This window comes from Mandrillus leucophaeus, unplaced genomic scaffold, assembly GCF_000951045.1.
Source record: "Mandrillus leucophaeus isolate KB7577 unplaced genomic scaffold, Mleu.le_1.0 Scaffold37, whole genome shotgun sequence".
Lineage (NCBI taxonomy): Eukaryota > Metazoa > Chordata > Mammalia > Primates > Cercopithecidae > Mandrillus > Mandrillus leucophaeus.
In genome coordinates, this window is record NW_012103920.1 from 5850423 (window position 1) to 5878076 (window position 27654).

The following is a 27654-nucleotide window of genomic DNA, read 5'->3' on the forward strand; positions in this document are numbered from 1 at the left end:
TAGTAGTGCAAGGTGTGTACCCGGGGTGTACACCCACTGTGATATTAGCAGAAAGGTCGCAAGAATGTCGTGTATAATATCACAGGGTGTAAAGCCACTGTGATATTAGCAGAAAGATCGCGAGGATATCATGCATAATATCGCAGGGTGTACGTTCACTGTGATAGTAGCAGAAAGGTCGCGAGAATATCATGCATAGTATTGGAGGGTGTGCACCTGGGATATACACCCACTGTGATATTAGCGGAAAGGTCGCGACGATGTCATGAATAATATCGTAGTGGGTGCACACACAGTGTACACCCACTGTGATATTAGCAGAAAGGTCGCCAGGATGCCATGGATAATACCACAGGTATACACCTAACTGTGATATTTATTAGCAAAAAGATCTCGAGGACACTGTGGATAAATATCCCGCATAATATCACAGAATACACATGCAGGGTGTACACACAGGTTGTGCAGCCACTGTGATTGATCGATATTAGTAAAAAGATTGCGAGGATATCCTGCGTTAATATCACAGGGTGTACACACAGAAGGTGCAGCCACTGTGACTGACTGATATTAGTGGAAAGATCTCGAGGATATCCTGCATAACATCACAGGCTGTACACTTAGGGTGTAGAGCCACTGTGATTGATTGATACTAGCAGAAAGATCGCGAGAATATCCTGAGTAACATCACAGTGTGTACACACATGATGTGCAGCCACTGTGATTGATATTAGCGGAAAGATCGCAAGCATATCCTGCATAACATCACAAGGTGTACACGCAGGGTTTAAAGCCACTGTGATTGATATTAGCAAAATGATCGCGAGAATATCCTGCATACCATCACAGGGTATACACACAGGGTGTAAAGCGGCTATGATTGATATTAACGGAAAGATCGCGAGGATATCCTACATAACATCACAGGGTGTAAACACATGGGGTACAACGGCTGTGATATCAGCAGGAAAATCTCGAGGATATCACGCATAATATCACAGGGTGTACACCCACTGTGATAATAGCAGAGATATCATGGAAATATCATGTATATAATCACAGAGTGTACACAGAGGGTATACATCCTCTGTGATCGTAGCACAAAGATTGCAAAAATATAATGCATAATGTCACACAGTGTACGTGATAGCAGCAGCAAGATTTTGAGGGTATCAGGCATAATATCACAGGAGGTACACCCACTGTGATAGTAGCAGAAAGATCGGGAGGATTTCATGCATAATATCACAGGGTGTACATCCACTGTGATATTAGCAGAAAGATTACGAGGATATTAGGCATATTATCACAAGGTGTACACACACTGTGATAGTAGCCGAAAGATTGTGAAATTTTCTGGATAACATCACAGAGGGTACCCCAACTGTGATAGTAGCAGAGATATCACAAGGATATCATGCATAATATCACAGTCTGTACACCCACTGTGATATTAGCAGAAAGATAGCGAGGATATCATGCCTAATATTACAGGATGTACACCCATTGTGATAGTAGCAGAAAGATCGTGAAGATACCATACATAATATCACAGGGTGTACACCCACTGTGATAGTAGCAGAAATATTGCAAGAATATCATGAATAATCACAGGGTATATACCTACTGTGATAGCAGCAGAAAGAGTGCAAGGATATCACACATAATATCACAGGGTGTACACCCACTGTGATAGTAGCAGAAAGATCGTGAAGGTATCGTGTGTAATATCAGAGGGTGTACAGCCATTGTGATAGCAGAAAGATTGCGAAGATATCATGTATCATATCACAGGGTGTACACCCACGGTGATAGTAGCAGAAAGATCGTGAAGATATCGTGTGTAATATCAGAGGGTGTACAACCACTGTGATAGCAGAAAGATTGTGAAGATATCATGTATGATATCACAGGGTGTACACCCACGGTGATACTAGCAGAAAGATCACATGTGCTACTGGAAAAACGACACTGATAGACTTGCTTGATGCGGGGTTGCTCGCAAACCTTCAATTTTTAAAAGACCCAATATCTGCAAAGCACAACAAAGTGCAGTGCAATGAAACAAGGCGCGCCTGTATATCCTGCCTATTAAACTATTAAAATATGGTTTAAGGTGATTCAACTGATATTAACACAGAAGCTAAGTGGGGAACATGAACTGTACAAGTGGTGATGGGGGGGAAATTTTACCAGAAGCCAAGGATAAGGTGCTAAGATGTTCAATGCGTTTAAATTTATCTTTGAATTTCCAGGTAGCCAAGGGAAGAAAACAAGAACCCTTCTCTCCTTCTCATTCTGTGTCTATGTCCTGTTACATATTTCTACCTTGTATTTTCCTTGTAGTGTGTCCGTAGATGATCGGCCCGTTTCGCTCCTAGGGAGGACCAGAGTTCTTACCTCTCTCAGTAGGACAGAAGAGAAAGTGAGAGTAGATCAGCATCTAAGTCTTAAACTTGCCCTTACTTCTGGGGGGTGGGGCATCCTCTGTGTGTTTTACTAATGATGTTTTTTGGGAACTGACCTTACAAAGTCCACACTAGTTGCAGTCCTGGACCCAGTCCAGTACACTGGAGAAGGGCCTACAGAGACTGTGGTTCGTCCCTGGTAGAATAGGATTTTAAATAACTACAAAGTCCACAGAAAGGCAATGAGTAACCAAAGAGTTTTGAAGGGGAGGAGCCGGCATCGTTACTGAGGGGTTTCGCATGTGGGTTAAGTCCAAGTACTCCAGAGCCAGATGAAACTGGATTCACATCCTGCCTCAGATCTTGCCTACAGTTTTAAACTGGTAGGTTAGATAATGGGGCCACCCCCTTAGGGCTGTTTTAGCACCGGTGGAAATGATGTACATGAAATAGCATAGTGAGTTCTTGGTACGTAATAAATGCTCCATGAATGGCAATGTCACACATGTTGATTTACAGAGATCTTTTTGAGCTGGTTGTTGATCATCTTTCTACCTGATTATGCTTATAGGCATTCAAGTGTAACATGTTTCAGCTGAGTGTGAAGATAATATGGTTGCTCACTGATTTCTAGTTCTCATTTTCTTCTTGGACGTATAGGAGACTCCTCTTTCCTCACAACTAGGCAGAGTCAAGAGACTTGTTCTGGCCAATGAAATATGAGTGAAAGTAATGTGTGCCCCTTATGGCTAAGAGAGTGAAAAAACCACTGCAGGAGTGTCCCTTTTCTGCCTTGCAACAGTATCCTTGGAGCCACACATTGAGGGAACTGGGTCCCAAGATGCTAGAGCTCTGTGAGCCTAGGTTTTGAGTGATTGGAGGAGGGTGGTACTGCACCCATTCCCCTACTCTTGCCGTTATATACACACATACCATGCTGGACATGTAATGTGAGCGTGGCATGTAACAAAAATAAGCCACTGAAAATTTATGTTTATTTATTTACTGCCTACCCCATTCTACCTTAACTGGTACAGAACTTCAGTCAATGCATTTCCGGTATCCACCAGAGGCAAATTTGATACAGTGGAAACAAACATCTCAATTTTCATTGAATTATAGTTAGGGATCATAAAATTATGCTAATAGCCTTGAATGCACTATTATTGAGAAATTAGAACCTTCCAGCTAACAAACACCGAGATCATGTTAATCAAAGAACGAGGCATTTCTCTGAAATAATACATGTTCGGCGTTTTTATTTCTGTTATGTTGCTGCTGTTATATTTGGATTTCAGAAATGTTCATTGTAGTTAAGTGTATGCCTTACAACAAATCTATGAAGTGGTACAAAGCCTGCGTATGCAAATATGTGTATAGACATACATGTATGTCATATATTAACTATCATGTACAGCACAGACTAAAGGTGAATCTGGGTAAAGATGAGTCTGGAGTCTGACCGGGGGTTTTACCACTTAACTACACACAGTCTGTCATCTTTGAGAAGTTTAGAGAGGCTTTTTAGGAAGAGCTCTGCGTTGGTCTCCCAAGCGGGTAGCAAGTGTATCAGGACTTCCTCCCTCATTTAGAAGTGAATCAGAGCATCTAACAGGAAAAAAAAATTATAAATGAAGGAGAGCAGAGAAGGAGAATACACTGCTGTCTAGAGCAGTGGTTCTCAAACTTCAGTGTGCGTCAGCGTCTCGTGAAGAGTTTGTGAAGGTGCGTAGGTTTCTGGGCTCCATCCTAGAGTTCCTGATTCGCTTGTTCTGGAGTGGGGCCTTAGAATTTGCATTTCTAGCAAGCTTCTGGGTGATTCTGCTGCTGCTGCCTCGTTCTCAAAACTTCACTTTGAGAACCACTGCCCCAGAGCTTTGCTTGTCCAAGCGTATTCTATGGATTAACAGCATTGGCATCAGCTGGGAGCTTGGTAGGCATGCAGAGTCCCAGGTCCCACCCAGACCTGCTGAATTGGAGCCTGAGTTTTACCATGATTCCCAGATGCGCTGTGTTCACGGTGAGGTCTGAGAAACATCACACTGCAAGAAAGAGAAGTGCTTTCCAGCACAATATGAGCTTTTGAGAACCCAGCTGCTACTAGTAATGGTTTAGCTTCCCTAGTGTCTACCAAGTTCTGCCACAGTCCCTTTCTGTCTTGTGATCATATTGAATGGGTTTTCATGCTCCTCTGATCCCCGAGTGGAAGTAAACTTCCCAGATCTGAACGTCCATTGTAAGTTACCGATTTGCACAATACTGCAGTAGGGGCTATGATACCTCCACAGTGTGTTGTACAGTGTGTTGTGTACCAGCTCTGAGTTTCAATCCCAGCTTCACTACTGCACTGCTTTGTGTCTTTGACAAGATTATCTCCCTAAGCCTCCTTGTAAAGGAGCTTAATTGTAGGATCTACCTTATAGGATAGTTGCATATTGTTAATGTGCATAAAGTTCTAGAACAGTGTTGGACATATAGTGTCTCTTAAATGATAGTCATTACTATGTTCTGTCTCCTCTGAAGCTTTTCAAGTCTAAGCTTCTATTATGAGTTCTTATCTACATGCCTAAACACACACTGTGACTGGATGGATGTCTGAGCTTGTAGATAAGTGTTTCATCCATCTCTATATCTTGATAGCACTTAGCACACAGTAAGATGCTCAGTAGATGTTGTCTGAATGAATGAACCTGCAAGTGTGTGTGTGCATTGTGTGTGTTCTCACTGTACCTATTAGGCTGGGAAGTGGGGTTTTCAGGAACACACACAAAAGACAAGACTGAGAAAGGTCCAGTATAATCATGCAGCAACTTGTTTTCCCAGTCTCCCACTCTTGAAGGCTGATTCTTCGTCAGAGAGAGGCAAAATCAAGCCACTGTGAATCTCAGTGGCACAGCAGGGTTAGAAGACATATCCAGGATAGGACAGTCCAGGAGAAAAGGTCAGATACCCAGGGAGGTGGGGAGCTGAGACCAAAACCCAGTCCTGGGCTGGTTGCCTCTTGCTCTCTCCCAGGTGAATGATTTATGCTTAGCAGGTCTTGAAACTCACTTGCCACGCAGGCTGCCACATCTCTTCCCACCCCTTCCCCTCTCCACTACCACCACCTCCACCTTCTGTCATCGTGCTCAAATATTGATATGAGAAAATAAAACCCAAGCAAGGATCACGCCCACAATAAGCTGCCAAGACATCATGGGCTATTAGACTGTCACTTTATCTAACTCTGGGCTCAAGGAACTGGCTGCCTTGTTCACCCTAGTACGTGACAAAGACTCTTCTTGTGTAAACTTTACTGAGGCTCCTCTTCTTGACTAGGCTTTGACTTTGGTTAAAACTAAAGTGCTGTCTTTGGTCTGCTGTCTCAGTTTTAGCTTGAATGTTGCTAAGTCAGTTTAGCAAGAACCTCCATACCCTCGATATCTGATCACCCTCCATACCTGATCAAGTTCCTCCCCCACAACTTTTGGTACATAAGTCCTTGACCTGTCTCCAGTAAGAATCTCCCTATTCTCCATGTAACCTCTTAGCAATTTTCTTTCGATGGACCCCCTCAGTCTGCTCACTGGTGATCAATCCTCAGATGTCTGTGCTATGTTCTAAGTTGAGTCCTATCTCTCCTAAGATGATTATGATAGTCTTACACCTGTTGCGGTAGACCTCAACAAAGTCTTACTAACCATTTCAACATGTGTAAGAGCAATTTTTTCTTTAACCATCCTCAGACCCAAGCACAGTGTGTGACTGTCGTAAATTTGTGTAACACACTTGCTGCCTCAGCAACCACAGATAAGCCTGACACAGGTGGTTTGAAACCCAGTTGTACCCCATCACCTTTGGCCTGGTTAAAAGTTCCCCTCGTCCTGTTGCTGTTTGCAATATAGCCCACTTGTTCCTCATCGCACTGACCCCAAGACCAACACACAATGGCTGCTGATCATGATAAAACACAATGGTCAACACCATTGTAATAAATGGTCAATAAATTTCCCCCTTCTCAAACACGTTTTCCTGAAACTAGCCAATCCATAGGCCCCTGGAAAAACCTAAGGGATAACGTCCCTGGACCTTAATAAAGGCCTGCTCCCCAGGCCCTCCTTCTCTTGCTCTCTGCCCATTGTTTGAGCTCCTTGTGGCCTCCAGACTTCCTGTAGCCTCCTGTTGGCAACTCTGACCTCTCTGGATCTGTAAATAATACATTTCTTGTTTCACGCATCGTGGTTTCCAACCTTCTCATTGTGTCGCACCTGCCCGACACAGCTGAACCTAACTCTCTTCCTGATGAGGGCTCTCCTAGAAAGTGGCTACCTTGGCTTATGGCCACTCTCCAGAGAGAAACCTGAAGGCCAAATTAGGGAATATGACAACAGCAGCCCATGGTAGTGTGACACGTGAGAATGGGGCAATGCAGAATAGTGTGATGTTTGGATTCAGGGAGTTCTTACCCTTTCTAGCTGTGTGACCCTAGGCAGGTCACTTAACCTCTCTGAGTTGCAATTTCCTCATCTGGAAAATGAAGACAGTAGTTATACTACCTATCTCAACGTGTTGTTTTGAGGATTAAATAAAAATAATGCAAGAAATGTATTTAGCACTGGTTCTAACACCAAACAAGTATGTATATTTATGTATATATGTATTCATTTACTTAGAGATGGAGCCTCACTCTGTCACCCAGGCTGGAGTGTAGCGACATGACCATAGCTTGCTGCAGCCTCAAAATCCTGGGCTCAGGTGATTCTCCCGCTGCAGCCTCCCGAGTAGCTGTGACTACGGATGTGCACCACCACGCCCCACTAACTTTTTAAACTTTTTTTGTAGAAACAAGGTCTCACTATGTTGCCCAGGCTGCTCTTGAACACCTGTGCTCAAATGATTCCCCTACCTCGGCCTCCCAAAGTGCTGATAGTATAAGCCAAACAAGTATTCAGAAAATGCTACCAAGGAAAACCACAGGTTTTCATGTTCTACTTGAATTTGAAATTCACCCCACTATGTACTGGCTACATGATCTTGGGCAAATTATGTCACCACCAGTCCATTTCCTTTTTTGTAAAACTGGGTGATGATACCTATGTCAAGGGACTCGAGAGGTGTGCTGGGAAATAATTGGAATCATCCATGAAATGGACATCTCTGTATATTCATCTTCATTCAACAAGCGTGAACAGTGCAAACTGCATGCGGGACACTGGAGATGGAATGATCAAGCAGTCCCGATCTCTTCCACCATGTGGCTTATGTTCTAATGACAGAGACACATAAACTGATAATCAAGGAAATAAGTATATCGCTTTACATTTTAGTAGGGGTTGGGCATGGTAGCTCATGCCTGTAATCCCAGCACGAGGTGGCCAAGGTGGGAGAATCACTGGAGCCCAGGAGTTTGGGGTCAGACTGGGCAACATAGTGAGACCCTCCCGCCTCTCTTTTTTTTTTTTTTCCAAGTCGGAGTCTCACTCTGTCATCCAGGCTGGAATGCAGTGGTGATCTCGGCTCACTGCAACCTCCGCCTCCTGGGTTGAAGCAATTCTCTGCCTCAGCCTCCTGAGTAGCTGGGATTACAGGTGCCTGCCACCACACCCAGTTAGTTTTTGTATTTTTGGTAGAGATGGGGTTTCACCATCTAGGCCAGGTTGGTCTTGAACTCCTGACCTCATGATCCACCCACCTCGGCCTCCCAAAGTGCTGGGATTACAGGCATGAGTAGCTGCACCTGGCCGAGACCCCTCTCTTTACAAAAAAATGCAAAAAAATGTCCTGTAGTCCCAGCTACTCAGGAGGCTGAGGCAAAAGGTTCAGTGGAGCCCTGGAGTTCGAGGCTACAGTGAGCGGTGGTTGTGCCACTGCACTCCAGCCTGAGTGACAGAGCAAAACCCTGAGTCAAAAAAAAAAAAAAAGAAAAAAAAGAAAAGTAAAGTGAAATAAATTTCAGTAGGTATCTAGAAGGGGGAAAAATACAGAAACTTCTAAGAGTATAAAAGGGAGGGGGCTAATTGAGAATGAGTAGATTCTAAGGAAGTAGAATTTTAATGGAATTCTGTTAAATTAAGGAGGGAAGTACACTTGAAGTCCCAAGGTGCAAAGGAGCTCAGAGCATTGGAGGACCCAAAGGAACATCAGGTGGCTGCAGGCAGTGGGGAGGCATTGGGGAATAGAGATGTGGAAAGGGCCAGATCATGCAGGGCCTTTTCAGTCATATTACGAAACAGGGGATTTAAGCCTCCATTGCAATCTAAGCATTACCAGCACTGTAAGCATCCCCTGAAGATTCTCTCCTTAAATTGCCTTCTAGTTGCCATGTTTTTGAAAACTGTTTATGTAACAGCTGTGGCAATGAAGCTTTGTTGTTCTGTGATTACTTGTCTTGCTAACATCTGTCAGTTCCTCCTAGAACTCTGTTTACCTAATTTGGTGAGGCTGGTACCTAGACCAATGGGCTTTGATATGATAAATGGCCCATGAAAGTGAAAGGAGTAGGCATACAATGCTAATTTCCATTCCTTCCAGGAAAAAAAGAAAAAGGTTACCAGCTGTGAAAAACCACCCGACTAGAAGCAGGTTTCTGATTGTCAGCCCGCTGAGAGATAATCTTGTCAGCATGACCTGCAGGAGTGGTAATAATTTGCAATTATGTACCAGCCTTTCTCTTAGGGCACACAAACACTTTCTAAATATTTCCCTAAACTCAGTGAGGCAGAGATGCTGGGATGTTATCATTTTGCAATTAAAAAGTCATCTTAGAAGAAATGCTTTAATAACCTTTCTCATGTTGCATGTTTGGGAAGCTTCTCGAGATCATTTTTTTCAGGAGGGAAATGGCACCTAGTGATATTACCTGAATGTATAAAAGCTTGGTGATTTCCTGCTTGTTTCTACTCTGGCTTATTGCTTAAATTCTGAAGCAGCTCCGTTTTGTTTTCTTTTTGCATTTAAGCTGCACCATCAGATGTATTAGAACAAAAGCCCTTTAACCCAAGCATCCTCCAGTACCAGTAATACCTCGGCGAGCCTTTATAAAGGTCAAAGGAAATAATGGCAATGAGCTCCTTCTTTAAGTTATTCTAACAACTTCCTACGTCCTTGAAGAATGTATCTCACTAATGGGTTGCTGAGAAAACCATTTCCTTTTCCCATTTCAGAAATCCTTCCAGAGCTGAGACCGTGCTTTCCATCACCCATGAGAACCAAGTGTTTGTACAAGAGGTTATGGTGAGGGTCTCTGCTAAGAGTCCTGATAAATGTGGGCTCTAATCTTGGTTTTGGAAGCCACTAACCTTGGATGACTTTGGCAAAACCACTTAACCTGTGAAAATTTTTTTCTGTTTTATTTGAAAAGGCTGCCTTCTTGTGACTGGTGAGAGGTTCTTCTTGCCCACTGTACAGATAAAACCAATTCACTGAGACAGAGGTATTGCAGCAGAGAAAGAGTTTAATTAATGCAGGGCTAGCCACATGGAAGATGGGAGTTTATTACTTAAATCAACCTCCCTGAAAATTCAGAGCCTAGGAATTTTCAAAGATAGTTGGGTGGGCAGAGGGCTAGGGAATGGGGATTGCTGAGTGGGTCCTCCATGCATCAATTTCAGCTGTCTCAGAAGCATCACAAAGCAAAGGAAAAAAATACTCTTTTCTTGAAGCAAAAAGGCAGACAATTTATTTGTTAGCACCAGCGAAGTAAAGAATGATCTCCAGACATCTAGTACAAGTAACTCAACTTCTTATGGGGAAATTGGGACATTGACAATGAAATGGCAACGTGTCCAAGTTCACAAAGTTTAATAGACAGAATTGGGATTGGGACTTGGATCTCCTGTTCCAAGTCTGGAGAGGGAAGTTCGAGCAAATGAGAGTACACTGTTGGGCTTTGAGCTGTTTAAACTTAAGCAATGGAAGTCAATGCAAACACAACTTTCGCAAAACTGAAAAAGAAAGAGAAATCTCATACAATAATAAAAACTGTGTGCTTGATATATGGCTACTATGAATTCAGGCATGCTTTAAATATAAAGTGCATACCAAATTTTAAAGACAGAAATGGTTAATAATTAATTACATGTTAAAATAATACATGAGATGAAACTAAATATATTAAGATTTCTTCTGTTTTTTTTTTTTCTTTTTCTACATGCGGCTACTAGAAAATTTAAAGTCACATATGTGGCCTGCAGTTGTATGGCATATTACATTTAGATTTTTACTGAATAATGCTGATGTAAGGGAATTAGTAAAATGCAGTTTCCAGAACCCTATTCCAGAAGAAGTAAATAGCATCTTTGGTTTTGAAATTTGAGAACCTTAATTTTAGGATTCCCAGGTAATTCTGTTGCAGAGTAAGTGCTGAGACCGGAATGTGGCCCCAGTGAGCTGCAGATGGCTGTGGGCCGCCCCTTTAGTTCACCACAGTCTGCACTATTCCCTGTTGTCCTCTAGATATTGAAGCAGAGCATCCCTTGCCATTGACCCTATGACAAACATCAGCACAGGTGAATGGATACAGATGAGTGTAAAATATTTTTATTTACCCACACCACATCTCAAACTTTCTTGGGGGGAAAAATATAAGTCATCTTTACTTCCACAAATACTCCCTCCCATTTTCTTGAAACACAGAATTCTCTTTAAGTGTATGACAGGCAGTGAATCATGAGGCTGTAAGTCATTCTGCTTCACTAGGATGCAGTCAGGGGTGATCTGCCTGATCCCTCTGGCTAAGGGAGTTATCCAGTTAGCTCATCTAACCAGAGTCCGACAGTTCCCTCTGCTTGTGGCATGTGTGATTCTAGCCCCTTTATGACTGTGAGAATGCCTGAGTAGTTAATTATGCTCTGAATCTTGTCAACTTTTTTCAATAATTTTCTATGTCAGACATGGCTGAAGCCCTCTTAAGTTTGACCAAGATATTCTGCTTCTACCAAGAGTTAAAACTGGCTAATTTAAATTTTTTGGGCCGGGCACGGTGGCTCATGCCTGTAATCCCAGCACTTTGGGAGGCCGAGGTGGGTGGATCACTAGGTCAGGAGTTCGAGACCAGTCTGGCCAAAATGGTGAAACCCCATCTCTACTAAAAATACAAAAATTAGCCGGGTGTGTGGTGGCGCAAGCTTGTGGTCCCAGCTACTAGGGAGGCTGAGGCAAGAGAATCACTTAAAGTTGGGAGGTAGAGTTGCAGTGAGATCACGCCACTGCACTCTAGCCTGGGCGATAGAGCAAGACTGTGTCTCAACATAAATAAGCAAATAAATAAATAAATTTTTTGAAAAACCAGACAATTACTTTGTCTTATACTTACAATCTGGGCTATACATTTGAGTGCCCTCTTAGCAATAAGCTGGGAACAAAACAAATTTCATGTGTTAGATTTAGGAGTGTCTTTGTTCTGAACCATAGACAACATTGATCATTATCATTTTGTAGGGAGTCTCTGGGATAATCCTTTTCTTGGGAAAAGTAGGACTTCTAGAGTAAATCCCACTTGGGAGGAACACTTCCTATGTACTTATTGTCAGTAGAAGATCCTTAGTGTCAAGGGAGCTGGAGATATAAAACTGAAAGATGTGACTTGATTGTAACACAGTAGTGGAATCACAGGTATCAATGTTGTGTTTGAAATGTTAAGAGTGTTCATCTTCTTTTGCTGCATAAAAAATCACCACAAGCTTAGTGGCTTAAAATAACATTTGCTTTTTTGTTTGTTTGTTTGTTTTACTTTGTTTTGTTTTGTTTGAGACAGAGTCTCACTATGTTGTCCAAGTTGGAGTATAATAGGGGAATCTTGGCTCACTGCAACCTCCACCTCCTGGGTTCAAGTGATTCTCCTACCTCAGCCTCCTGAGTAGCTGGGACTACAGGCGTGCACCACCACACCTGGCTAATGTTTGTATTTTTAGTAGAGATGGGGTTTTACCATGTTGGCCAGACTGATCTCGAACTCCTAACCTCAGGTGATCCTCCCGCCTCAGCCTCTGGAGGTGCTGGGATTAGAGGCATGAGCCACTGCTCCTGGCCACGACACTTGTTATTATCTCATAGTTTCTGAAGGTCAGGAGTCTGGGCACGACTTAGTTGGAACACTGCTCAGAGACCCACAGGCTGCAGTCAAGGTGCTGGCAACATTGCTGTTCTCATCTGGAGTTTGGGGTGCTTTTCAAACTCATTCCAGGTGCTGCAGGAATTTAGTTCCTTAGGGTCGAAGGTCCCCATTTTTCCAGGAGCTGTCAACAGGGTTATTCTCAGCTCTTGGAAGCCTCCCTCTCACCACATAGCAGTTTGTTTTCTTCAGGCCAGCAAGATCACATCTCTGATGCTTCACCTTCTTGTAAAGTCTGATTAGGTCAGACATACCTGGGATGATCTCCCTTTTGATGAACTCAAAGTTAACCAGTTGGTAAACTAATCATAAGTGCGATGTCCATGTCCCACACTGAAGGGGAGGGGACATACACTGGCGTGGGGAGAAGGGGCAGACATCTTAGAACCCTATCTGTCATAGTCTGTCTTTTTGCCCCAACAATTACTCCCTTCCAAGGGTGTCATGCCATTATAACACCAACTTGATGTCCAAGATCTCATCATCTAAATCATGTTTATCATGGTATCCCATTGTATTCACTGGTTTCACCCACACTCAGGGGGAGGAGATTACAGAGGTGTATATACAAGGTGGCACTTTTGGGCACTATCATAGAATGCCTTTGGTCACAGAGCATCTACCTATGACTCTTAAAATGAATAAAACATCATTTTTGCTTGCAATGTTCCAGTCATGGCATATTAGGCCGTTTCTGATGTGCTTGGGAAGCCAAACCCTCAACATCTTTATCCTCCATGTGATTGGATTTCCTTTTCCCTGCTTGTTCAGTCACTCCTGAAAGAGTCTGAACTGCACACAACCAGCCTTATCAGAAAGAGGTCCCCAAAGTGGACTTTCTAGGAATGGCAGAAGTAATAGCACATGTACCTGTCCAAGTTGTGGCTGTCAAGCCTGGTGGATCAAAGATAGAAGTCCCTGCCCGCCTCCTAGCAGAGGAGAGAGGATTCTGTTTTTTTGCAGATGTTTGGAAGTTGGAGCAATACCCATAAAACTCAACCCTCTTCCCCATAGCATGTATCCACCTGTAGCTAGAGGAGTAAGAAATAAGAGCTCTTATTTCCCCTTTTTGCAAGGATCTCTCTCTCTTTGCTTCCAGGCTGGATTTCGAGAGAAATGAGACATCTTTAAGGCGTGCTTATGGTTTTTCTCATTATGTTTGAGTCTTTGATTCCACGTAAAGGTCATTTATCTTAGGGAGAAAAGCTGATTTCACACTCTCCTGGAACTAGGAAAATAGCCTTTGATCTTATTAATAAAGTTATAGATTGGACTTAGTAGAAAACAAATACTGTTGCTTTTTCTTAGTCAATATGTCATATGGATTTCTACAGATTTAGAAATCTATAAATAACATTAATATAATTTCTATTTGATTTTCAATAGCATATGTGTAGCTGTAAATGCATAGGTGTGTAGATTTTGAGATTAAACTTTTCAAATTAAAGAAATACTATAAATCTTTCTAGAAGACTTAGAAAACTGAGGATAATTAAAAGAGAGAATTAAAATAATCCTAAATACCATCACACAGAAGTAACTATGGTAGTTACATTTTTCTGTAACTTTAAAATACATATTTCAGCTTGTATACTTAAAAAGGTTTTTTCTTATGAAAAATTGGAGTAGTCTATAATATGAACACAGTTTTGTGTCCTGCTTTTATCACTAAACATTTTATATCATAAACTTTTCTCCAGACCGTTTTTTTCAAAAATTATTTGAAATTTGGTAGTTGAGTTTTGCATTTTTGATGAATTGGTGTTGGTTCTTGTTTTACCAGTGGAGGCTGGAAATATGTCATTAAAATTATTATATCTCTACATGATGATGACAATGATATTAAACATAACATCTGAAGAATTACCTTTTTCTCTTTCAGACACAGAGTAGCAGTCTTTGTAAGGTGAGTATTTGCTCATTTTTCATGTATTTAGTATGAAATATGAGGAGAAGGAGGAAATTTACTCTCACTGATGTTCTCTCTGTGGACCAAGTGCTCCCTCATTCCTTGATTGTCAGGGAGGCAACACAGAACAGGATTTTCCAGCATGGGCTTCAGGGATTTGAATCCCAGCTCCACCATTTGTAGGCTGTGTGACTTTGGGCAAGCTACTTAACCTCTCTGTTCCTTAGTTTTCTCATCTGTAAAATGTGGATAAAACCACTGATTATCTCATAGGGATGTTGTATGGATTAAATGTGACAATAAACATCAAGCAATTTAGATGAATTCTAAAGTAAGAATGGTGAATATTTACAAACGTTAGATATTCTCCTTCTCTTTCTTCTCATTATCATCATCATCATCATTTGCATTATTTACTACTAGCTTTTCTCTCTCTCTTGAGTATGAAAACCCTTCAAGAAGCAAAAGTTTTATTGGGATGTATATCTTGTCTTTTCCTCATCTACCATAGTGTTCTACACTTAAAGTTGCTTCATACATATTTGTTAATTATTTTGTCTTTTTCTTGCTCTACAAATAGATAAGCATTTTTACTCCAAGGACTATGCTCCAGCCATTGCTGTAACAAATAGAACAATTTTGTACACAATAGTTGCACAGTCACACACTTATTTTACAAATTTATTGCTCAATTATACCAACCTATTTTATCACATCATTATGTACATCTATGATGTGCAAGGCCTGAATTGAATGCTTTGTCAGCCACTGCACCATCAAAAAGCCCAAAGTATACTATGTTTTTGTGTTTAGAATGTGCTCAGTATTTTGCTAGTCTTCTGTTTTTAACACAGACATGTCAGAGTTTGCCTACCTGATTAGTTTTATTGTTTTTGGCTGGTAAGGCTCCAGTTTGGAGAACGGTGTTTTTCTGGTTTTACCAGTTTCAGTACTACCTGAATAAAAAGGAAAGTTTACTTGTAAGTGAATTCTGAAATTAAATATTATATACAAATCATGCAGTCCAGGCATGATTGTAAATTTGTTAGCCTAATGGGATTTGCTACAAGCTTCTTCTTTTCTCTTGTGGAAATAAAGGAAAATGAGCACGGAGGTGTCACTGAGTAACAGTGCCATGACCCAATCATGACAAGCAGGTTGGAAAAGTCAGTGCTAACTGAGGCCCAGCAGCGTCTTTCTCATCATTCCCCTCCCTCTCACCTCCAGCCCTTTCTTCTTACTCTCCTTTCTACTCTTCACCTCTTACTAACATAAAGTAATGCTCCATGACCCAATACAAGATTATTCATGGAACCCTTTTTGGTAGAGAAAGAGGAAAGGAGCTGCTTTGGGGCTCATGACAACTCTTATTTGCAGTTCTTATTTATAATAGTCTAGATAATGAAATTTCCATAAACTAGCTAGGATTTCTATCCTATGTAAAGTTGTGATTCCCTGCTTTATTTTTCTTCATAGCCTATGACTACCTGAAATTTCATTATATGTCTTGCATTTATTTGTTCATTGTCTAACCCACTGGAATACAAACACCGTAGGTGGAGGGCTTATACTGAGTTTACTGCTATATTCCCAGTAGCTAAAACAGTGCCTGGCTCTAGTCTCTACTCAATAATACTTGTTGAATGAATGAATACATATGCAAGGGTTGACTGGTGTACAATATAAAGATAGAATCCTGTCTCTTATCTCCCTCTTGCTTAAGAAAAGCATGGCAGTGGCAATGAAGACCAACATAAACCACAGAAAGGTGCTATCCTTACCCTTTGCTTCTCACATGCAGCCTGTCAGCAAGGCTGTAAGTTCTGTTTTGAAACTGTCTTGAACCTGACCATCTCTGTTGCTACCAGCCAAGTCTAAGGCATTGCCATCTCCATATGCAGCAATGCAAAAGGTTGTTTACAGACGTTTCTGCCTCCCTCTATTTCAATCCATCCCCTCACACAGCAGCATAAAAGATCTTAAATTCGAATTGCGTCGTGTCAGTATTCACTAAACATTCTCCACACCCAGAACTCTTAGTGGATAATCCAAACTGGTCTCCAGGACTTTGCAGCCCAGCATGACCAGCTGTTTCCCTGCTCATCCATGTCATCTCATGCTTTTCCACTTGTGGCCTGCCATGCTCCAACCACTTTGGTTTTCCCTCTGTACCTGGCATTTGCCAAGCTCTTTCCCACCTCTAGGCCTTTGCATATGCAGTCCCCTCTATCTGGAATTCTTTTTCCCAAACCCCTTTTCTTCCTTTAGGCTGAGATGTCACCTTTGTAGAGATACCCGCCATCCTCCCCACCTAAATAAATGACTCTCTGTTAGTCTCTGTTAATCCTTCTTTCGTTTATGTTCATTGCCTGTGTTATAGCCTCTGATTATTTGTTTCCTTCTCCTATCTGTATCCCTAGAGTGTAAGCTGCAGGAGGGCAGGGAGAGTGGCTGTCTTTTTCACTATTGTGTTCCCAGTACTGAGCATGAATCTGCTCGTTAAGCACTAAGCAGGTGCTGACACAAGTTTTTCATTACTGCTGCAAGAAATTGCCACAAACTTTGCGGCTTAAAGCAATGCCAGTTCTTTATTTTACAGTTTCGGAGGTCAGAAGCCCAAATGGGGCTTCATTGGGCTGGAATCAAGGTGTTGGCAGGGCTGGAGGCTCTAGATGTTCTAGGCAGGGGCATCTGTTCCCTTGCTCTTTTTGTGTTTTGGAGGCTGCTCTTGCTTCTTGGCTGGTGGCCTCCTTTCTCCGTCTCTGTGCCTTTCTTTCATAGTCCTATATCCCTCGGACTCTTCTGCCTCCAACCTCCACTTTTGGGAGCCTTGTGATTACATTGGGCCCACCTAGATAATCCAGGATAATCATCTTAGTTTAAAACCAGTGGATTAGTGCTCTTAATGCCATCTGTAACCCGAATTCCTCTTTGCTCTGTAATTAAACATGCACAAGTTCTGGGGATTAGGAGATGGACGTCTTGGGGGACATCTTATTCTACCTTACTAAATATTTATAGAATATTTGAATAAATAAATGGCCAAGTAGTTTGGAAGTTCTTTGTGGACCAATGGCTGTATTTATATTTCTTTTGGTTGCCTTTTGTGCTTGCTCAAGCTAAGCCGATATTCAGGCTTTGTAATTACTCTGGGCCCTTCCTGATTCTCATAGAGGTACAGAGGACTCAAGGATACGTTTTTTCCTTTAATTACCAGCCTCAGAAGAGAACCTGGAGACCCTTAAGGTACTAGGTGAAGAGGGATTTCGAGATCTAATTAAATATCTAATATTCTTTGGAAGGCATGAGATTTATAGATGGTGCCACTGTAATTGGCATGGTCTCTCCTGGAGTGACAAATGTAGACATTATAAACGTTTGCATGTAAGGTGATTCTAACCAAGGTGATTAATTTCTGGGAGATAAATATAGGGAAGCTGAAGACCATGTTTTGGAATCAAGTGCAGAGCGTTTGCTTCGATCTGAATTGAATTCCAGCAATGGAGTAGAAAAAATATGGAGGTAGATATTTCATGAGGACCATATGAATGGTGCCACCCTCATCTATAAGTGGGATGAAGTAGTAATGTGTTTACTGAGAAAAGTTGCAGGCATCCAGCATCCCATAATTTTGTTTTCCCCAAGGACAACACAGTAAAGATAGTCAGTTGTACAAGAGGATTTTTTTCTTCCTGGATGAGACCTCATGTTTATCTGTCATCTCTTGGGCTATTTTTAGTGGCTGTGCTTTAAAAACTTAAGGAGCCTATCACCCTGCACCAGGCTCAAGCACAGGGTTGCTATGCAACAGGCTCATCTCCCTGGTGGTTCTCACACTCTTTTCTCTCAGATACTCAGTGAAATGGACCTTGGCTGAAACCAAACAATAGACTGAGGCTGTCTCATGAGAATAAAGAGCAACAGCTTTGGAAGCTTACCTGCCAGAGTCCTCACTTCACCTGCTCCCAGTTGTGTGGCCATGGGAAAATCTCCTTATCTCCTCAGGCCTCAGTTTCCCTTTGTGTAAGATGGGGATGTTACTGGTATTTAACCCATGAGGTTACTGTGTGGAGCAAATGTGATTCTACACTTAAAGCATTGAAAACAAAGAGGTTTCACAGAACAGCGGACCACTTTCAATTTGCAAAAAATAAGTTTTGTAAAATCATGGAAATTGAAGAAATTCTGTCTGTTAACACTTTGCCCCTCTACCTCTTGTGTTTGTTAGACTCTATCATAAGAGGCATGGTGGCTCAAGCCTGTAATCCCAGTACTTTGGGAGGCCGAGGTGGGCAGATCACTTGAGTTCAGGAGTTCGAGACCACTTGGCCAAATTGGTGAAACCCCATCTCTACTAAAAATATAAAAATTAGTTGGGCCAGGTGGTGCATACCTGTAATCCCAGCTACTCAGGAGGCTGAGGCAGGAGGATGGTTTCAACCCGGGAGGTGGAGGTTGCAGTGAGCCAAGATAGCACCACTGCACTCCAGGCTGGATAGCAGCTAGACTCCTTCTCAAAAAAAAAAAAAAAAAAATCTATCATAAGATAGTTCTCTATGAAACTATACATAAAATAACAGCAATGCTAGCAGTTAACATTTGTAAGCATAAAATGAGCGCAAACATTTATAATTAAACACCAGTTCATGGGTTTTTACAAAGAGCTCTGACTCCTTGGCTTTGCTATGTGAGCATGACGGCGATATCTTGAGTTACTCTAAAAGTAAACAAGGTCCAGGTACCTTTGTGTGTGTTTTAGGGCAACTAGGACAGAGGTCTGGGAAATTCCTTACTGAGCTATGGGTGACATCGTTAATTCTCACCTAGAGCTAATAGCCTGTCATGCTTGTCTGCCAATGGGAATGAACTCCCACATCTGTAGATTTCTTCAGTTTACAGCATCCTTTCACAGAGGCAGTAGCGCTTATTGATTGCTTATTATGTGCCTACATAGTGCCATTTGCTTTTTAAAATGTTATAACATTTAGCCTTCACAACAACCTTATGAGAGAGGTACTATTATTATTATTATTACCGAGAGGGCAAGTTACTTACCTGAGGTTACTGAGCTAAGGTGTGCTAGATGTAGACTTTGTAATTGGGTCTGCTTAATTCCAGAGGCCATTTTCTTTACCATGACACTGTGCCCCCTTCCGTTTGATAGTCACAGAAACACTGCCCCATGGGCAGGGAAGTTACATTGTGGTCTGAATGTCGGTATTTCTCCAAAACTCCTATGTTGAAACCTAATCCCCAATGTGATACCAATGAAGAGGTGGGTCCTTAATGAGGTGATGAGGTGATGAGGGTGAAGCTTTCATGAATGGGATGAGTGCCCTTATAAAAGAGGCCCAGGGGAGCAGGGAAGTTTGTTTGCACCCTCTGCCATGTGAAGACACGCAGAAGGTGATGTCTATGAGGAACAGGCTCTCACCAGACACTGAATCCACTCATGTCTTGCTCTTGGACTTCTCAGCCTCCGGAACTGTGAGTGATCAGTTTCTGTCATTTGTTAATTACCCAGTCAAAGGTATTTTGTTACAGCAGCTTGAATGAAGTAAGACAAGTAATATTCTGTTTTGTATCAGAGGAAACTGAGCCTTAGAGAAATAAAGTGATCTGAAGGTAAACAGCCAGGCTGCAATGAAAAGCCAGGTTTTGGATGTTTAGAATAGCAGTCTTTTTGTTCTTTCATAATGCTTCATTAGATATATAGGAGAGGCTGGGTGTGGTGGCTCACACCTGTAATTCCAGCACTTTGGGAGGCTGAGGTGGGTGGATCACGAGGTCAAGAGATCGAGACCATCCTGGCCAACATGGTGAAACCCTGTCTCTACTAAAAATACAAAAATTAGCTGGGCGTGGTGGTGGGCACCTGTAATTCCAGCTACTGGGGAGGCTGAGGCAGGGGAATCACTTGAACCCAGAAGGCAGAGGTTGTAGTGAGCTGAAAACACGCCATTGCACTCCAGTCATGTGACAGAGCGAGACTCTGTCTCAAAACAAAAAAAATGGTAAACTACTGGACACATGCTCTGTTTGCATAAGACAGATTTAGAAATTGTCCTCAATTCCACAAGAACATGTTCTCTTTGCCATTTATTGAATTCTCCTTGTCTCTCTCCTCCTGTACATATGTTCTTTTTTCTATCACTAGTTGGAAAACTCAGTGGTTTTCTACTGTAGGAGAATAACAGAGTAATGTGAATACAAATGAAAAATAACTTCTGCCTCAACATCAGGGACCAATCTGAGGAGTATAGAAATTGTGGCAAATGAGGTTGTTAGGGGCCCTTCTGGATAGCAACTACACAGCGCTAACTGTTGTGTCCTTAGGGGATGCAGCTGTATGTGGCTAAACTTCCCCATTTTTTCAGGAAAAGCTAAAAATCTGGAATTTGACTGGAAATCTCTTGGTTTAAAAATCTTGGCTATGTTGGTTTTTGTTATTTATTTTTCTTTTTTTTAATTACACTTTATGTTCTAGGGTACATGTGCACCACGTGCAGGTTTGTTACATGTGTATACATGTGCTATGCTGGTGTGTGGCACCCATTAACTCATCATTTACATTAGGTATATCTCTTAATGCTATCTCTCCCCCCTTCCCCCACCCCAAGTTATTTTTGAGACGGGGTCTCGCTCTGTCGCCCAGGCTGGAGTGCACTGCACCATCTCGGCTCACTGCAAGCTCCGCCTCCCAGGTTCACGCCATTCTCCTGCCTCAGCCTCCCTAGTAGCTGGGACTACAGGCACCCGCCACCTCGTCCAGCTGATTTATTTTATTTTATTTTATTTTATTTATTTATTTTGTATTTTTATTAGAGACTGAGTTTCACTGTGTTAGCCAGGATGGTCTGGATCTCCTGACCTCATTATCTGCCCGTCTCGGCCTCCCAAAGTGCTGGGATTACAGGCGTGAGCCACCGCGCCCAGCCCAGTTTTTTGTTTTTAATACTGTATGGACCAAAGAAAACACATCTGCAAGCCAGATTCTGCCAGGGGGAGGCCAGCGGTGATTTCTAATCCAGTCCGGCTACCTCATTTTACAGGTCAGGGTGCCAAGGAGCAAACTGACTTCTGTATACTTGGACAGTAAGTGGAAGTCTCCTGACTTCAATTTATATCTACTCCTACTCTGCCATGCTGTTGCATTAATTTCATTATTTCAAGACATTTTGACTTTGCACTGAAAGCAAGCAACACCCTTACATTTAAGTTACATGCAGGGAAATATGAATACTGGAGACATTCTTCAATCAAGTGCCAAAAATTCAAGGGTTTCTTCGGTGATATTTAAGTGCTTAGCAATCATATAATTTCAGGCAACAAGAACACGCACTAAGAATCCTCAACATAACTTTCCCCCATACTCAACCCCACCATATCATTCCCTGCAGATAATTTGTCTTAGAACCTACAATGTTTGAAAAGTCATTAAGCCATAAATCAGTTATTCTTTGGAGCACCCTATACTAGATTTATCCAAGTGAAATAATTTCAGTCGTCTGAAACCAGGTGCTCTTGCAGGCTGCAGAATTTTATTATAGTAGAAAACCTACAAAATAGCTCTTTAGCCTGATAAAATCCATGACAATGCAAGTATTTGTTAGTATTTTGATTTAGGGCTTTAATGTGGTCCAATGAATCGATGGAGAAAGAATAACTCCCTTTGAGGACACTCAGAACAACAATGTATTGATTTTTTTTAAATTTTTTTTTTATTTTTTCATATGCTGCATATCATCTCTGGCCAGGCATTCAGTCCTAGAGGGATAAATGCAAAAATGAAGATTATCAGGAAGAATGGGCAAGAGGAATTCATGCAAGAATTAAGGTAAAGAAGAAGAGGCCCAGTGCTACTGTTCTCAGGAAATAAATGGTGTAACGCTAGTAGGCCCCAAGTGGGAAAATCTTCCCTATTGGATAGTTTAATTGTGAAGATGTTTGGCTCACAATCAGGAAAGACCTTAACTGTAGGGTCTCCAGATCCAGGATAATGTCTAGTTTTGTCACTCATGTAATCCCAACCTTGTCATAGGACCTGGTACTTAGTAGGTAAGTGCTCGATATATATCTCAGGTCTTTTTTATGTTTAACTTATTATGGGATTACTATGTGTTAAGCACATTCTTAAGACTAAGAAAAAGTGCACACGCACATTCACAAGAATTCTGCAAGGTAGATATAATTACCATCTTTATTTTAAAGTCAAGAAGAAGGAGGCTGGGGAGGATAAGAAGGATCACTAAGGTCACACAGCAAGTAGGTAGCAGGACTGAGCGGTCAGCCTCATTCTCAAGTCCATGCTGCTATCACTAACCTAGACTTCCCTGTGTTGAAGATATGTGAGAATGCATAAATGAATGTCTCAGATCAAGACCTCCATAGAACCCAGGTGTGAGTTTCTCATATCTAGTAGCCTGGCAGATGTGAGCTTCTCCAGAGACAATGAAATGCCCCAAAGTTGACATCCACTGCTTGGGAAAGGAAAGGTGGCACCAGATTGTCCAGGACCTCATATGCCCTGCTAATGCATTTGTCTGTAAGAGCTTAGCTTCCTGGCCCTGGAGCTAAGTATAGCCCAGATCTTGCCTAGAATGTTCACTATGTGTCAATTCACTATGTGTCTTCAGAAGGTTACTTAAATGTCCCAGCCCTCAAACTCTTTATCTAAAAAGTGAGACATCGTATATGGTGGTTATGACCATTAAGTGAGATAACATTTGCAAAGTTTTTAGCAGTGTGGCTGATGCTTAGCAAACATGTCTTCTGTTCCTGTGATGGCTCAACATTTACCCAAAGGATGAAGAAGGAGGGAGAAGGAGTGGCCTAGACACAAACTCCTCCCCAGCTTTTAAGGATGATGGGGATGTTGAATGTATTATCAAGTTCCAGCTCTGGAATTTAGGATCTGGCTCCATCTCTTTAGGAGTTTCCTGATGCTCTTGATGAATCCCTGGTTTCTTGACCTGGAAAGTGTGGATTTACAGGAGGATATCCTAAGTGAGTGAGAAATACTGGGGAAATATTCTGATTGCTGACTCTGCAGACTGGAGACAGAAAGCTAAGTCCTCTGTCACTTTCTCCAAACAGCCTGATAGGAGATGGGGCATTTGTCTCATACCCTTTGTATTCTAGATGGGCTATGTATACTCTGGGTCCACTCTTCTACTGTGTCATGTAGCTCTCTACCGCCACGTAGAATGATGTTGTCATAAGGAAACACATCAGTAGGATGTATTCCTATTGTCCGAACCACCAACTGGTTCGGACAATAGGAAGCCCTTATAGGGGATGGTAGGGAAAGGGGAAGGAGTCAAGAGAGAGCAGTGAGGCTGCTTATTTTTAATTGTTAAAATTAATGTATAGCATAAGTGTACTAGCGAATGAATTTTTATAGTGAACACATATGCAACCGGCACTCCAAATCAAGAAATAGAAATTAACAGCACCCCACAACGCCTCCCACGCCCCTTTGTGGTCATCACCCACCTTTAAACATCAGGTTATCTATTTCCTGTCTCCCTCGCTGCAGGGTTACCCTACACCATCACTGACCTTTAACTACAGTCACCATTCCTTTCAAAGTAGCCAATTCTACAGGGCTGTTTTTCCCCGCGGTTCTGGAAACGATTCCCTTTCTCCTGTTCCCTCTGGCTTGGAGCTTGGCTGCTACGAGCTGCAGGTTTTTTCACCACCTTCTGCCCCACACCCACCCACATCTTCGTCGCGTATTTTCTCTAACCATCCTGTCTCAAATGTGCCATCTGTTTGTTGTTGAGACACTAACAGATAAACTAGGCTAGAATCCTTTCTTGGACTGGGTCAGGGCTCTGCCAATGGTCCAACCGGGAAATCCCCTCAGAGAAGGACGTCACAGCTGGGTAAAATAAATACACAATCTTTCAAACATTGTGGGTTTTTTAGAAAATTAAGTTATCATAGCCAATTTTAAATGGTGTCTTCTGAGGAATCAAAATACATGTGGGCTACCCTGGTTGGTGTGAGGGGATGATAGAGAGCCAAGGAGGTGAATGTCATCACCCGAGCTGGAAATCGCTGAAGAAAAATTGGGACTAGGAGGGTGATGTTGGTTAAGGTGGAGATAAATGGGTGGGCTCCAGAGATACTTAGGAGGCAGAATCTACAGCACTCGTGTTGGATAGAAATGGAGAGGAGGAACAAGGAGGAGTGGCTGAGGGGCCTTCCAGGTTTCCAGCTTGTGTAGTAAGCTGGGTGGTGGTGTCATTTGCTAAGACAGGGCACCTTGAGAAGACTGAGTGGTGGGGCAAAGTTTGAGTTCAGTTTTGGATATATTAACTGTGCTATTTAATGGAGAGGCTAAGTTGTCTATCCATATGCAGGGAAGTTATAGAGACAAAAGAAGTCAGGACTAAGAATATAATTCTGGTGTTTTCGGTGTATAGATTGAACTTAAAGCTGTGAGCCTGGATAAGCTCACCTAGCAAGAGGTTATCAACATGGAAGAGATCCGGGTTTGCCGTTCTGGGCTGGGAAATCCCTTTGTCCTGTGCATTACAGGATGTTAGCAGCATCCCTCACCTGTACACACTACATGCCAGTAGTACACCCCAGTTTCATGACAACCAACATGCCTCCAGCTATTTCCAACTGTCCCTTGGAAGGCAAAATTGCCCCCAGCTAAGAATCACTGGCACAGAGTATTGGTTCTGAGATGAGCTCTGTGGTCCTCTGTTACCTAGGTTCTGAGGCTGGCTCTGTCCCTGTCTAGCTGCAAGACCCACGGTGGGTACGTTATTGAGCTTCTCTGTGTCTCGGTTTCCTCCTCTCTGGAAAGAGGCAATAGTAGGGGCTGGCCCTTCATTCCCTTCAATGAGATAAACGAGAAAGCTTGAGAAAATGGCTTAGAGCATCTGGATCGTATTATTTGCAGTTGTTATATTCCCTATGTTACTTATTTTGAGAAGTGGGGAGATGTGGGAGTGAACCTTGGAAAATGCCAACATTTAAGATTAAATAGAAAAGGAGAGGCCGGGCGCGGTGGCTCACGCCTGTAATCCCAGCACTTTGGGAGGCCGAGATGGGTGGATCACGAGGTCAGGAGATCCAGACCATCCTGGCTAACACGGTGAAACCCCGTCTCTACTAAAAATACAAAAAATTAGCCGGGCGTGGTGGTGGGCGCCTGTAGTCCCAGCTACTAGGGAGGCTGAGGCAGGAGAATGGCGTGAACCCGGGAGGCAGAGCTTGCAGTGAGGCACCACTGCACTTCAGCCTGGGTGGCAGAGTGAAACTCTATCTCAAAAGAAAGAAAGAAAGAAAAAAAGAAAGAAAGAAAGAAAGAAAGAAAGGAAGGAAGGAAGGAAGGAGAGAGAGAGAGAAAGAGAGAGAGAGAAAGAAAGAAAGAAAGAAAGAAAGAAAGAAAGAAAGAAAGAAAAGAAAGAAAGAAAGAAAGAAAGAAAGAAAGAAAGAAAGAAAGAAAGAAAGAAAGAAAGAAAGAAAGAAAGAAAGAAAGAAAGAAAGAAAGGCAAAGGAGGGCTGGGTACAGTGGTTCGCACCTGTAATCTCAGCACTTTGGGACGCCGAGGTGGGTGGATCACTTGAGGTCAGTAGTTCAAGACCAACCTGGCCAAAATGGCGAAAACCCGTCTCTACTAAAAATACAAAAATTAGCCAGGCATGGTGGCCCATGCCTGTAGTCCTAGCTACTGGGGAGGATGAGGCAGGAGAGTAACTTGAACCTGGGAGGCGGAGGTTGTACCTAGCCCAGATTGCACCACTGCACTCCATCCAGCCTGGATAACAGAGTGAGACTCCATTCCCCACCCAGCCACCCCCCAGAAAGAAAAGGAGGAGTCAGCAAATGGGATAGCAGAGGAATAAGCAACTGGAGGAAAGCGGAGACAATTGGTCACAGGGGAGAAGGGAGGAGGAGTCAGGGAGGCTGTGCAGTAAGCTCTGACTGGGGAAGGGCAGTTTGAGCTCTGGAGGGCTCTTAACCAACTGTACCCCCGACTTGGGCCTGGCAGGAACCAAATCAGTATTACTATATCGAGACAAAGGGATTTAACATGCCTTTATTAGATGTATTAGAGTTTAGGATCTGTCTAGGAGTGATATTTATATAGTGCTCTTTAATGCCACTCAGAATGTATTTATGACATTTTGGTAAAGAATTCTTTCTTCCTCTCAGACTGATGGTCATTTGAAAACAGTATAATATGGTTGGTGAAGACACGTACACCATTGAGTGGCATGCCCTGAAGGGCCAGTGAACTGTGTGGACAGATACCATTTAACCCCCTTCATTCCTTCCTCATAGGTAAGGCAGTGATGAGGGAAGGGGGTGCGGAATGGGCACTTGGATAAAACAATTTAGAAACACAACCATGTTCACCAGCAGAATTGTTTCATCTGTGTAGGTCAACAACTTTGGTACCAGTGCCCTATGGAAATAAAAAAAGTCTTCCCTACACCTTGTCTTCCTTCTCCAGCCCGACTGATCTTACATATTTTCTGTTCATTCTCAGCTTCCGAAACACATTTCTGCTCTCATAAAATGAATGGATGTAGGTGACAGAAAGCAATGATTCTTGGAAATTACGAGTATGTTCTCTCTCTCTTCATTCCTCTCTTCAAATGCACATTACGTCATTATTGTGTTCCAGATACTGAATTAGATTCCGGGAATAGAGCAGAGAACAAAGAACACAGAGTCTTGACCGAACTGTCCATATTTTTTTTTAAAGGAAGCAAATGCCTCACAAATGACCCCACATAGATACTTATGAAAATGATAAAGAAAATAAGCAGAATGTGGTGATGAGGAAAGGAAGAGGTGCTTGTTTCCTATAGGATGGCCAGAAAAGGATTCTGAGGACATCATATTTAAGCCAGAATCTGAACAACAAGCCTTGAAAGAACTCGGGAAGAAGGCTGTGGGCAGAGGGAGTGCCCAGGTGGGAAGGTGCTAGAACTCAGTAGCAGTGGGGAAGTAGCTTGAGGCATATTGGAGAGGAGGAGAGAACCCCAGGGATCTAATGACTCAGCCCTGAAGACCACCTGTGAAGACTCTGAAGGTGCAGAGGGAGGTGGCAGAGATGAGGTGGGTGGGACAATTGTGAACAGCCACACCTGTTCAGGTAAGAGCCCAGGGTTCCCTGCCCCCGGGGTATGGCTGAGGATTGAAGACAGGAGGGCAGATTTGGGAAACATTTTACTCTGTTCCATCTCCATGTGACTACACTTGCTATAGTGGTATT